The sequence below is a fragment of the Myxine glutinosa genome, chromosome 11 (assembly GCF_964187855.1).
Source record: "Myxine glutinosa chromosome 11, kmMyxGlut1.1, whole genome shotgun sequence".
Taxonomy (NCBI): Eukaryota; Metazoa; Chordata; class Myxini; order Myxiniformes; family Myxinidae; genus Myxine; species Myxine glutinosa.
This window is the reverse complement of record NC_136271.1, coordinates 48062588-48077547: the sequence shown is the minus strand read 5'-3', so window position 1 is coordinate 48077547 and position 14960 is coordinate 48062588.

Genomic DNA, 14960 nt, shown 5'->3' with positions numbered 1-14960 from the left:
AGGCTCAGGGCGCGGGCCGCGGTGGCTGAGCCGAGTGCTGCTACCACATGGTGGAAGCGGGTGTCGTCGGCCGTGATGCCTCGCAGGGCGAACAGGGAGTCCGCCCGGGCGAACCAAACCGCCGCGTGAGCCTCCCAGAAGGTAGGCAGTTTGAGGGCAACTGCCGTGTCCATATCGGGTCACCAATGTAGGAGCTGTGCTCCAACGTAAATCGGAAGAATGGACGCGACAAAAAGCTGGAATTCGTCCGAGTTTCTTTATTGTGTCAAATCAACTCGGGTACTCTGAAAAGCCCGTTTATCGGGCAGCAATATATATACACATTATCCCGGAGCATTTGCCCGGGAAAGGCGAGACCGGGCGTGCCCGGGCGTCCTGGGCGAACCCTGGAAAGGCGAGTCTGGACATGCCCGGGCATCCTGGACGAGGCCTGGCAAGTCGAGAGCGGGCATGCCCGGGCGTCCTGGACGAGCCCTGGAAAGGCGAGGCTGGGCGTGCCCGGGCGTTCTGGGCGAACCCTGGAAAGGCGAGTCTGGACATGCCCGGGCGTCCTGGACGAGGCCTGGCAAGTCGAGAGTGGGCATGCCCGGGCGTCCTGGACAAGCCCTGGAAAGGCGAGGCTGGGCGTGCCCGGGCGTCCTGGGCGAGCCCTGCATGGTGATCGCTCCGCGTCCTCGGTAGGTGCAAGGCGATTGTGTATACCCAGCGGTAGCCGCTACAATCTCATTTTTCTGCGCATTTGAGATTGGGACAAGTTCAAAGCCAAAGTAGGTAAAACGAGAAATTTGTCTTCCTATTCATGTTCGAAATATACCATTCGATTTAAATAAGTTATTCCTCGATTATAAACTGACGATCATAAATTAATCAGATGGACAGACAGACATGAACCAATTATTGCTTCATTTTGCTTTTCGCTTCACCTGCGTGGAGTAATCAATTAAATTTGATTTGATGTTCATTTGAGACTTTTACAAACCATTGTACGATTTGATCTTACCCAAAATATGTTTTCAGAGTACATATTGTTACGGATCGCGGTTTAAGATGTTACTTACCGAGCGGTGGTATTGCCGCGACCTAACAGTTATTCCCCGACTAGACCCCGATTCCACCCGACGTTGACCAAGTCGCGCTATGCTAAATCAATGATTTGGAAAGGACACAACGACTGGGATAAATGAAACGACACAAGGGGTACAGTTCTCAAGACCTCCGGAGGAGGATATAATTAGTGGTGGAAAAGAAGGGTAGATTACAAGGTAATGAGGGAAAGACACAGAAAAGATGGGCACTTAGTCACAGTCTTATCTTATCCCCGACAGACCACAGACAAACGGGACAAGACTGACTTACACAGGGATTGATGGCAGGGAAGGACAGGCAGTCGATAGCACAAGGTGCACCTTGGCTCAGGGACAGGATACAGCACGGTCCAGTCCAAAGATGCGGGGAGGTATTGCAGCGCTTGGAGGTGGCGTCTCTCTTCCTTCAAGTCCAGCGCGCATCTGACGTCACCTCCCTCTTCCTGCGCATGCTCAGCGGGGAGTGACACGCCCTCGGCTCGTTGGCTCCGCCCCAGATGGAATCGGTCCGCCGCTTCTATTGGGTGCGGGGGGTTACCGGGCTCCGCCCTTGACGAGGAGCTGACAGCGAGCCCCTACGTGGTAACCCCGTCGGAGCACATGTTCGATGGCGGCTAACCAAGCGCACTCTCCGCGCACTCCGTGGTAACCCCGTCGGAGCACATGTTCGATGGCGGCTAACCAAGCGCACTCTCCGTGAGGACGCGCACTCTCCGCGCCGCCGCCGTTGTTGTTGCTGTTGTTGTTGTTGTTGCTGAACCGTGAGGAAGAGCTGCGGGGAGGTATTGGGAGGTCCTAAACTTCCTAACGGTGCCATACAATCACATTCTGGTGCAACGAAGAGTCAGAATTAATGGAAACGAGTCCTTAACTGACATAGACTAAGAATAACTAGCAAGATGTCCTATAGTTGTCTACGTGAGATGCGGTGGACCTGGATGCGACATTTAATGGGGGAAATAGGGGGAGGTCGGGTCTACAGAGTGTTGTTTACAGAAAATGGGACTAGGGAATGGGGGATTGGGGATAGTTGGGAAGTATTGGGGAAATAGGGGAATATTTACAAGCGGATATGGATGGAGGCCAATCTCATATCCGCAACATTGCACCCTTCTCTACCTCGGAGCGTCCCGACCCGATAAATTTTTACTTACTTTAGTGTGGCACTCAGATGTAGTTCCCTCTACTATTAACTCAACCCTGAGTGCGACAGTTTTACAGATGTTCACAAATGAGTAAATATGTCCCCCTGCGACGTTGCACCCTTCTCCTCACAGAAACACACCCACAGGATAACCGAATCGTGGAAAGAATCCTCAAACTAAACATACAGCCGGTAGGGAGCATTATTTACACAAGACTGATATTTACACTATGATCCAGGACCTGTTCTTTGAGGAACACATGCAGATGTTATGCATAGAGAGAGCACGCATGCCAGTATCGATACACCAACCCACGAGTGCCCTGTGGCCCTACGGCCTTTAATAATGTGCAGAGCACCCCATCCAAGCACCAAAAGCACCACCCCATACATACAGTCAGCACCATCCGGTGCACCAATAAAGTGTTCAATAATCACCGGTGGTGTCGCAGCCGGCCGATGTTCTGCCGCTGGTCTTTCCTTGGAGCCCACTTGGTGTTCTGTCTTCCCTAGAAATAAAGAAAGGCGCAAACCGCGTCCATTTTTAAATTGTGGCCGTCAGGGGGGCCAACTATAGTGGTTCACCTCTATGGCATAGGTGCCACGTTGATCCAGAGGTCCATCAACGGGTGGTGCTTGCCCGCAAAAGAACTGCGGTCCATGGTGGGCGGCCACAAAAATTGCGGTCCATATGGTGTATCGATCCAGGCAGCAAGCAGCGAAAGTACAGGCCCACAACTGCAGAGCCAGCACCTCTCTCTCCTCTCTCTCTGCCCCAAAGCCAGATCCTCGGAGGTGGGAGACAAAAAGAAGACAAGTGAGTAAGGTGGTAAGGGCGCAAAAGTGATTGCAGTATAAGGTAATGCACACTGGGGGCACATGGGAACCAGGTGAGACAGGTACGTTCCTACCGTACGCCCCCCCCCCCCACCAGGTAACCTACATTGCCCCTCCCTTACCCCTTACGGTATCCACAAAACACAACACTACCCATAAACATCTACTTTACACATCAACAAACGTCCCTACTGTCTTCCCCGTTCCTCCCATAAACCAAATTCGTCTTCTCTCCCTCCTAACCAATCAAATTTGCCATTTCCAACTCCCATCAAAATTTGCCATCTCCAACTCAGCATCAAAATTTGCCATCGCCAATTCATCATCAGTCCCTCCTAAGGAGGGAGAGATGGAATCACCCCAATGTCTCATCCACGTCGTGATGCGTCTCACAAATCCACACAGCAATTCTCACTTCCTGCAACACAGAACAAAGGAACACAGGTGTGGAGTCATCATCACCACAGGTAAGTGGCTGCGTATGGTGCGACAGGTTCATCAATCCTAACTATTTCCTAAATGACTTTAACAACTTTACATTACCCGGGGTCTTTCCCTGCCAATCCATTGGCCAACTTACACTATGGGTTCTAAAAACCAATTCCCATTGACCAAACTGTGGTGCTTCTCAATTTGGGGTCTCACTCCCCCGATTCATCTCCCGGTGCCCTCGCACAATTTCTGGGCTGTGACGTGTAGCTCTCCCAGCAGGTCTACCCACCTGCACACCTCCACCACTGTAGTTGCCACCCGAGCTTACCTGCTCCTCACCCTAACCTAACTAACTGGGGAAGGCCCTCTCGCACTCTCACCCCCTCAGTGCCCTCTCTGGCATGGCTGCCCGATCCACACCCGGGATCCTCAGGCACCCACTGACACTAACGGCTCCCAGAGCCCACCTGCGGCCTCACCTGGCCGACATCCTCACAGTGGTGGAGTGCCCAAACCAACTACACACACTAACAGGCTACACGCCCAGCCATTTCCACAACACTAATGCACCCATCCACAATACCATTCTGCAACCGCACCACAAATGCCAATATCCAACCACAATTTACCTATACCCTCTACCTAACACTTACACTACCCGCCCCGGGTACTCGTGAAAGGGGTCCACTCTTCCCCCATCCACACCTTTGCACCATGCACACCACTCCGTACCACTTACTCCATGTATTCCACACACCTGTACTTGCACACCTGTGTTTCATACTTGGTGCCGCCTGCACCCTTCTCTCCCCAAGCGCATTCGCGCTGATCCACAACACTCACTACTCCCTCACTGCTCCACACCCCTGTCCAGTTGCACACCTGTGCAATCACACCTGTTCAATCCTCACACTCACGGCATCATCTCATCTAACTACTCCCCTCTGAAACTTGCGCTTCCCAGTCGTCCCTTTAAACTATTGCGCTCCCACGTCATTATCAAACACTAAGCTACTACGTCCCCACTACAGGTATCAGTCACTATCTAAACTTAACGTTACCTAATGTCATCTTCGCTAGATCCCTATCAATATCCTAACCCACCCGGGCTAGTTTTCACTGCCATACACCCCATAATCTATAGCGCATTTGCCCCCACATGGGAAGGGTGGCAGGGATGCCACCCTCACCCACCGGGCCCATCGCTCATCAATCCCCCAGTCCTCTGGCACTAATAAGCCCCCCTTATTCAGAGGTACTGGGTCCCGCCTCGGCATCTAAAGCCGAGGCAATCCACGGGGGCGCCTGCTCGCCGGTGTAAGGCCTTCTAGTTTCCCGGGGTCTGGCGGGGGGGTGTCTGGGGTCGGCTAACCCGCTCCCCCCTGGGCGGAGTTAAGGACCTCAACCGCCGGGGATCATCCCGGCGCGTGGCTCGACAGTGCCGCGCCAGGTGACCCAGACGGTTGCAAGTATAGCACCTCACCTGATAAGGTGCTTGTCTCCGGAATTCCAAATCCCCCCCCCTGAAGGTCCGAATTGGATTACCCGCTCGTGGTCCACCGCGGGCCACCTCCGGGGCCGCCTGCCATGGTCCAGGTTCCGCCAGGCGCTGGTCCACCAGCCTCCGGACCATGCCCGCCAGGTCAGGACTCACGTCGGGGGCGGGCCCCCTAAGGGGTCCGCCCTCCATCGGGGGTCCCACCTGGCGGACCGCCATTGCGTGACGCTCGCTCCCCCGGGCCAGGGGCCTCGCTGCTTCCCAACGGGCCGCAGCGTCAGCCGCCTGGCTCAGAGTCTGCGGGCGCCACATGGCGAGCTGTTGCCGGAGCTCAATATCCGGGAGGGCCTGGATAAAATGGTCCAGCGCCAGGCTTTCCCGGGAATCCGCTGCCATGCTAGCATGTGCGATCCCCACTGCGCGGCGAATGTCGTGGGCAAGTTCCCCGATGGCTTCCTGGGGCTTGCGTTTTCGCAGCGCGAGCTGAGCTTTAACAAGCTCGCTCTGCTGTTCAACGCCGAATCGATTAATTAGGGCGTCGCGGAGGGCTGGCAGGGTGAGAGCACCCGGTGGTAATGCCGTCAGCACCTCCGCTGCCGCGCCGCGCAATGCGGCCACCAGGTGTACTCCACCTTCGTCCTCACCCCAACCGTTGCCCTTACACACACAGTCAAACTGCGCCAGGTACGCGCGTAGATCACTCTTGCCGTCATACGGCGAGAGTGGGACCTTGTGGGACCACCTCGTATGCGAGTCGTTGCCCGCCTGCCGGACCCCGTGCGTCGCCCCTTGCGGGGTCAGCGCGGGGCCGAACCGGCCGGGCCCCCACAGTACATTACCCCCAAGGGGCTCTCGTGCCGCCCCTGTCCCTCTAAAAACTACCCCTGTTGGTGTCGATGCATGGGTCACACTTCCGCAACCCGCTACCCATTCCATACCACCACAACCTTGCTCACTCACACCTCGCACCTCTCCCATCACCGGACCCTCTCGCTCGCACCCTCGTTCCATACCCTCCGGACCAGCCATACACCTCACTCTCGGCCTCTCACGAACATCCGGGTCTATCTCGACCCCCAAGCTTATTAAATCACCTGGCGCATCATACGCACGACCATATTGGTCACCACTTACACCGGGTCCTCTTTCTCTTCGCTTCTCCTCCATCACCTGCGAATCCCTCATCCGGTTAATGAGCACATCATCACGATCCGAACACAGACTTTGGACCAATTCTTTTACTTCCTCCTTTATCTCTTTCTTATCCTCTCTCCGTCGCTTCTTAATTTCGCTCACCCCTTCTGCCACTTCTTCTAATTTCTGCTTCACCTCCTTCATCTCCTCGTGCGCCCCCTTAAGTTCTTCCTCTAACTCCACCTTATTTTTTTCTATGTGCTCCCGCACCTCCCGCTCTTTAAACTCCATCACCTCTACCACCTTGTTCATTTTCCTCGTCAGGTCCTCATGTACCGTCTGACACTCTTTTTTAATTACCCCTACGTCCTTTTTCATCTCCTTCTGTGTCGATTTTAAACCCTCTATTACCGCTGTGTTCTTCTTTACCTGGTCCCCCAACTCCTTTTGTCCCACTGTCAGTTGTTCTACTCCCAGCGTCAACTCCTCTATACCACCCTGCAATTTTACAGTCCCCTTTCTCACCTCCTTCTCCATGCGCTCCTTACAGTGCCTCACCTCCTCGCGCACTCCTCCGACCTCCTCACTCACACCTCTTCTGATCTCCTCTCCCATCACTTGCATCTACTGCCCAGATGCCACCCTCATCTGCTCCATTTCCTCCCTGTGAGCATCCAATTTAGTTTCTACCCCCATTCTGACCCCCTCTATCTGCTGCCCCATTTTTTTAACTTCCCTTTCCGCTTGGTCCCTCATGTCCCTCAATTTGCCTTCCATACTGTTTTCTAACCCCTCTAACCCCTTTTGCATCCCTGCCATTTGATTCTCTTGAGCGGCCATTCTGTTTTCTACCCCCATTAACCCCTCCTGTATTTCCCCTAATCTATTGTCTAATCCCTCTATTCTACTCCCTAACCCTCCGATCTGGGCCCCCATGTCCTCCCTCAATTTCTCGCTATTGGACCCCATCCTTTGTTCTAACCATTGGCTATTGGCCCCCATGTCCTCCCTCATTTTCTCGCTATTCTGGGCCATAAGGGCCTTCATTTGTATTAAAAAAAGGTTCAAATCTACCAGCGGCGCTGCTACGGTCGCGGGCGCGGTTGCCGGAGCCATCTGCGAGGCGCCATTTTGCGCGCCCGTAACCTCGTGCGCGAGGATGCCATTTTGCGAACCTGCCGCCCTCACTGCTTCGCTCTCCTCTTGTCCCTCAATTTGGTCCTGGATCGACCCTGCCTCACTCTCCTCTACCGGAACCCAGCCGTCTTGATCTGCCATAGCGCGACTTTCAAAATTCGGGTTTTTATTTTAAAACAAAACAAATTTCACACTGCTTGTAATTTTGAGCGCGTGAAGCGCGCTTCGGGTCCGATCTCACTCCTCGACACCAATTGTTACGGATCGCGGTTTAAGATGTTACTTACCGAGCGGTGGTATTGCCGCGACCTAACAGTTATTCCCCGACTAGACCCCGATTCCACCCGACGTTGACCAAGTCGCGCTATGCTAAATCAATGATTTGGAAAGGACACAACGACTGGGATAAATGAAACGACACAAGGGGTACAGTTCTCAAGACCTCCGGAGGAGGATATAATTAGTGGTGGAAAAGAAGGGTAGATTACAAGGTAATGAGGGAAAGACACAGAAAAGATGGGCACTTAGTCACAGTCTTATCTTATCCCCGACAGACCACAGACAAACGGGACAAGACTGACTTACACAGGGATTGATGGCAGGGAAGGACAGGCAGTCGATAGCACAAGGTGCACCTTGGCTCAGGGACAGGATACAGCACGGTCCAGTCCAAAGATGCGGGGAGGTATTGCAGCGCTCGGAGGTGGCGTCTCTCTTCCTTCAAGTCCAGCGTGCATCTGACGTCACCTCCCTCTTCCTGCGCATGCTCAGCGGGGAGTGACACGCCCTCGGCTCGTTGGCTCCGCCCCAGATGGAATCGGTCCGCCGCTTCTATTGGGTGCGGGGGTTTACTGGGCTCCGCCCTTGACGAGGAGCTGACAGCGAGCCCCTACGTGGTAACCCCGTCGGAGCACATGTTCGATGGCGGCTAACCAAGCCGGAGTGAGGACGCGCACTCCCCGCGCCGACGCCGTTGTTGTTGCTGTTGTTGTTGTTGTTGTTGCTGAACCGTGAGGAAGAGCTGCGGGGAGGTATTGGGAGGTCCTAAACTTCCTAACGGTGCCATACAATCACATTCTGGTGCAACGAAGAGTCAGAATTAATGGAAACGAGTCCTTAACTGAAATAGACTAAGAATAACTAGCAAGATGTCCTATAGTTGTCTACGTGAGATGCGGTGGACCTGGATGCGACATTTAATGGGGGAAATAGGGGGAGGTCAGGTCTACAGAGTGTTGTTTACAGAAAATGGGACTAGGGAATGGGGGATTGGGGATAGTTGGGAAGTATTGGGGAAATAGGGGAATATTTACAAGCGGATATGGATGGAGGCCAATCTCATATCTGCAACAATATTGTGGCGGCTGTGTTTATGTTTGCAATTTACACATTATAATTCATGAGTTGGGAAAACGGAAGTGACGTCATGTGAAACGGAAGTGATGGTTGGTTTTGAGAGTGGGAGCTGGGAGGAGCTGAGTGGGCATGGGGTTTGGAGGCCTAATGGGAGTGCTGTGCTGTGTTGCAAATTTCTGAGTAAACCGTTGATGTTACAAGCAAGTACGTTTCCCGTGATTGCCGGATACACCAGGCTGCGTGGGCAGATAACTATGAACCCGACATATCGATAAAAAGACCACGGACGCCGTCGATGACACTCGCCTCTGGCCGGATCTTCATGCCCGTGGTTGGTTTACCAACCTGTGAGATAAAGCATATGTTGAACCATGCCGGTGACTACGCAGTGGTTAATTAATTGGCTGAGTGAACCAATGCCACTTGTAGGCCGGTAGCAAAACCTTGGTACGGGCCTAGAAATGAAATTTCGTTCCGTGGAATGGGTGCTCGGTGAAATTTCACCTGATGCTAACTGTTGGTACACCAAACATCGGAGAAAAAGTTCTCCGTCCAACTCTTGCCCATTAAGGGTATGGAGGCCCTTAAAGATATAGTAGTTTATCCCTTTCGACAAAATACCTTTAAAAAGAAAACATCTTTACTGCGGCATTTATACGATTATATGAGGACCATAAACGTGCCGCCAGCAGTCGGGGGATGTGAAAAGGCCCTTCTGATCATCCGGTGTTGAATTTCCAACCCCAGTGGCATAGCGAGGGGGGGCATGGTGCCATGCCCCCCCCCCCCCTGGGCAATCTCAGGTAATCTAACTTTCAAAATTTTCCCGGGGGTGTCCATGGGGCCATCCCCCCTCAGGGCCATGAAATTTTTCAAAAATAACAAGAAACTATTCAGGCTTAGCTGCAACTTCAGCAACGGGCGCAATATGGCCACAGATCGCATCTCAGGCAATCTAGCTTTCAAAATTTTCCCGGGGATGACCCCCTCTCGGGTAAATGAAGATTTTTTTAAAAACGTCCGGTCATTGGTTCCCCCCCTCGTGTAAATCCCTCATATAATTGTATAATATGCTAAAACCATTCTGTGTACACTGCTTAATTTTGATTGGCAAAAGGGTTGATATGCGATAAGCGGATAGACTGTACGTTGGGCTTGGGCGATTCACTGAAGATAAATTGATCCTCCTGAACACTCTTGAGGTTGGTAACTCACCCACGAAGTGAACAACCGCGGAATGAGATGGATGGTCATGGAGCGAGCATTGCTCAAGATCCTTGAGGTGAAATAGGGAAAACAGTAGGCCGTGCTGACAGTCAGAGCTATTCACAGCGTGTTTATTAGTACCGTACCGTACTTACAAAAACGTTTCTCAAACAATACAGGTAAAAAACAATATAGAGTGAACAACGGAGAAACCTTAAAAACACCGTAAATCACAACCATATATGGGCATTGGGCATCAGATTTCAACAGCTCAAATATTGAAATGCTAATGGTCGTTTTCTATGTCGCTGTCATCACTCCCGGACCCATTTTCGAATGCATTTTCCGTCGTCGTATTGGTCCCGTTGTCACACTCTTGGCACAAACACATGTCTGTGCATGAAAGGCCCGAATTTAGGCATGAACAGCGACCAGACGTACATTTAGTTTTCTTACAGGAACATGCCACCGCTTCCAGTACTGATTTAGGAGCGAGTGCGCGAGTCATCCACACAATCCCCAAATCCTCTCCGTCAACCACCCAGCCATACTCTTGTGGGGAGGGGGCCTGCATCAATGGGACGAAGGAACTCCAATGTATACAGGATTGGTAGGCAGCTCTCAGTGAATGTTGATGTAGGGCATATTTAGTCGGCGGAAGAGTCGCTTCGTTTGGCGATGAGGACAGACAGAAGAGTTTATACCTCGCTTCATGGAGGTCCAACGTTGAGAATTGACTGGTATACAAGGCCACAACAAACTTCTGTAACACCGATTCGGTTTCCTCAGACAAGAAAAACGATGAGCCCAGCTCTGTGAAAGCTGTTTGAAAATCTGCACTGTCACACAACATGGTGAAAGGACGACGTTTTCCTTTCCCTTTGAATGAGCTGACCGAGTCGCAGCCAGTGAAAACGTGTAAACCAATCAGACCGTCACACACAGACTCACCCAATGTAGCCCTCACGGTTCCAATATCGAGTACCCTTGTGGTGTTCTTGTGGCCGGTAGAAAACAATAACCGTGTCTGACTGCTGATCACTATGATGGCTACATCACTGTCAGGACTGTGTATCACGACACTGTCGTGGCTCTGACTTGCATGTTTCGCATGAAGCAACAGTCTGGTATCTTTGCCACATGAGAGCATTCACCATCGAGACTCACCCATTTTTTTGCACAGTCAGTGAATGTGGACTATCTCTTTTCTTTAAAAGGCTGCACCACCTCACCATGGACGCTTTTTAGGTGCAAAATACACACTAAACGGGCCTGATCGCTTTCAACACGGTCAGTCATGGGCGCAGCCATGACAGTTGATCACAGAAGTCACATGATCATATTCTGTTATGTGATTGGCTGACACCTGTCTACATACGCAAAAGGCGGTACAACGGCACCCGAGATAGGCAAGTGGGCAAGACAATATAGTGCACACAATTTCATCTCGTAACATATTGTTGCGGATATGGCATTTGGCCTCCATATCCGCTTGTAAATATTCCCCTATTTCCCCAATACTCCCCAACTATCCCCAATCCCCCATTCCCTAGTCCCATTGCCTGTAAATAACACTCTGTAGAACCGACCTTCCCCTTTTTCCCCCATTAAATGTCGCGCCCAGGTCCACCGCATCTCACGTAGACAACTTTCGGACATCTTGCTAGTTATTCTTAGTCTATGTCAGTTAAGGACTCGTTTCCATTAATTCTGACTCTTCGTTGCACCAGAATGTGATCGTATGGCACCAGTAGTAAGTTTAGGACCTCCCCATACCTCCTCCCATCTTCCCCACAACAACTACAACAACAACTACAACAACAACTACAACAACAGAGGGACGCGGCGTGCGGGGAGTGTGCGTCCTCACATCGGCTTGGTTAGCCGCCATTGACCATGCGCTCCGACGGGGTTACCACGAAGGGGCTCACTGTCAGCTCCTCGTCAAGGGCGGAGCCTGGTAACCCCCCCGCACCCAATAAGAAGGGCGGACCCCCCCCCCGCACCCAATAAGAAGGGCGGACCGATTCCATCTGGGGCGGAGCTAACTCGCCGAGGGCGTGTCACTCCCCGCCGGATATGCGCAGCCACTTACCGGACGTGAGGTCAGATGCGCCCCCAGCTTGAACAGACAAGTCGCGACCTCCGAGCGCTGAGCGACCTCCCCGCATCTACTGGACCGGACCGGGTCGATTCTGTCCCTGAGCCAAGGTGCACCTTGAGCCATCGACTACCCGCTTTCCTTGCCATCAATCCCCGTGTGAGTCAGTTTTGTCCTGTTTATCTGTCGTCTGTCGGGGCTACTATAAGACCGTAATTAAGTGCCTACCTTACTATGCTGTCTCTCTCATCCCTGTAATCTGACCTTCCGCAATATTATAACCTCCTCCGGAGGTCTTGAGAACTGAACCCTTGGTGTCGTGTCATTTTAACCCAGCCGTTGTGTCCTTTTCCTCAATTGATTTAGCGTAGCGCGACTCGGCCAACGTTCGAGTAGAATCGGGTAAACGTGCAGACGCGGTCATACCAAACCGCTCGATAAACCAACATCCACAACCGCGTCTGTAACAATTGGTGTCAGGAGTGTCGGATTCGGACCTGGGACTAAATTTGTTTGGCCCAAATTTTGGAACACCAATTGTACCACTAGGGTAACAATTGGTGTTGGGAGGTAGAATTCGATCCGGAGCGCGTTTTACGCGCTCGAAATTATAACAGCGAAATTTGATTGTGTTTTACAAAATATAAAAACCCGAATTTTGAAAGTCGCGCTATGGCAGACCAAGTCGGCTGGGGTCCGGTAGAGGAGAGTGAGGCAGGGTCGGTCCAGGACCAAATTGAGGGACGTGAGGAGAGCGAAGCAGTGAGGGTAGCAGACGCACAAAATAGCGTCGTTGCGCCCGACGTTACGGGCGCGCAAAATGGCGCCTCGCAAGAGCGCGCGGTAGCCGAGCCCGCTGTATCAACGGGCTTTAACATGCAGCCGATTGACATGCAGGCCTCATTGCGCAGCTACAGGCAGCTGTACAGATGAGTATGGGGAGCCAAATTGAGCGATTGGGTGAGTGGTTGGGGAACAGTATAGAAGCTCAGGGTGAGCGATTGGAGGGCAAAATAGGGGTAATGGGAAACGAAATGGGGGTAATGAGGGACGAAGCGAGGGGTACCGGTGAGGGGTTAGACAATAATTTTAAGGGATTAGACGAGAAATTTGGGAAATTAGACAATAGATTAGGGGAAATACAGGAGGGGTTAATGGGGGTAGAAAACAGAATGGCCGCTCAAGAGAATCAAATGGAAGGGATGCAAAAGGGGTTAGAGGAGTTAGAAAACAGGATGGAAGGCAAATTGAGGGACATGAGGGACCAAGCGGAAAGGGAAGTTAAACAAATGGGGCAGCAGATAGAGGAGGTCAGAATGGGGGTAGAAACCAAACTGGATGCGAGCAGGGAGGAAATGGAGCAGATGAGGGTGGCATCTGGGCAGGAGATGCAAGTGAAGGGAGAGGAGATCAGGAGAGGAGTGAGTGAGGAGGTCGGAGGAGTGCGCGAGGAGGTGAGGCACTGTAAGGAGCGCATGGAGAAGGAGGTGAGAAAGGGGACTGTAAAGTTACAAGGGGGCATAGAGGACCTGACGCAGGAGGTGGAGCAGCTGACGGTGGGACAGACGGAGTTAGTGGAGCAGGTTCAAAGGAACACTGCGGTATTAGGAGGTTTAAAGGCGACACAGAAAGAACTAAAAGATGACTTGATAGCGACGAAGAGGGAATGTCAGATGGTACGTGAGGGACTGACAACGAGGTTGGACGAGGTGATAGAGGTAATGGAGACGAAGGACCGGCAGGTGAGGACGCACATGGAAACGGTCAAGGTAGCCTTGGAGGACGAGCTTGAGGAGACGTACCGGGGAATAAAAGAGGTGAAGCAGAAATTAGAAGAAGTGGAAGAAGGGGTGAGCGAAATTAAGAAGCGACGGAGAGGGGATAAGAAAGAGATAAAAGAGGAGATAAAAGAATTGGTCCAAAGTCTGTGTTTGGATCGTGATGATGTGCTCATTAACCGGATGAGGGATTCGCAGGTGATGGAGGAGAAGCGAAGAGGAAGAGGACCCGGTGTAAGTGGTGACCAATATGGTCGTGCGTATGATGCGCCAGGGGATTTAAGAAGCTTGGGGGTCGAGATGGACCCGGGTGTTCGTGAGAGGCCGTTGGTGAAGTGTGCGACAGGTCTGGTGTGCGAAAAAGGAGGTGTGCGAGAAAGTCCGACTCTGGGGTGTGTGAGGAAAAAGTGCATGCCAAGGAGTGAGGGTGCTGGCGAGAGTGAGTCGGTCGTAGCGCGTGTGCGAGGGAGCACATGGAAGCGCGGTGTGGTAAGTGTTACAGAGGGTGTGACGGGAGAGTGTGCGCAGGAGTGTGCGCGAGAAAGGTGTGTGACGGACAGGTGCATGGGGAAAGAGTGCGCTGTCAAGAGTAAGGGTGAGTGCGTTGTCAAGAGTGGTGGTGAGAGTAGTGAGAGTGACAAGGAGCGTGAGTTGGTTGTGACAGGTGAGAAAGGATGCACACCTGGAATGGTAGAGCGTGAGTGGGAATGCACGCTGGAATTGGTAGTGAGGCACGTGGTTGGGTGTGCGAATGAGAGCACACCTGTGATTGTCACAGAGGAGGTGACCGAGGAGGGGGCGCGAAGAGGTGTGTTGGTGAGGTGTGCGACCAACGAATGTGTGCCAAAGTGTTCGGTGGTCAGGTGTGTGACCAAGGCTGTGAGTGGAATGAGGGTACCTGGGTGTGTAAGGAAAGGTACGAGGAGCATGGGAACGGCTGGATGTGTGAGCAAGGAACGGGCTGCGGGGTGTAAGCATGCAGGTGAAGCATCGACGTTAAACGGAGCAGCGGTTAGGTCGACTTTTAGCCGAATCGGGCCCTCGGTGCGTGCTGGGCCTCGCTTTGAACGGCCGCGTCCGTGCTCCACTAGGCGGAGCGGGCGGCCCGATAGAAAGAGTCGTCATGGCGACCACCTTTTGTTGAGGCATTCCGGCAGGTCGAGATCGGGACATTGGATGGCTCCACGCCGAGATGGTGCGTGGGATCTCGGCCCGGGTAAGCCCCCGTCCCTGCACCGAGTGCCGGACGCAT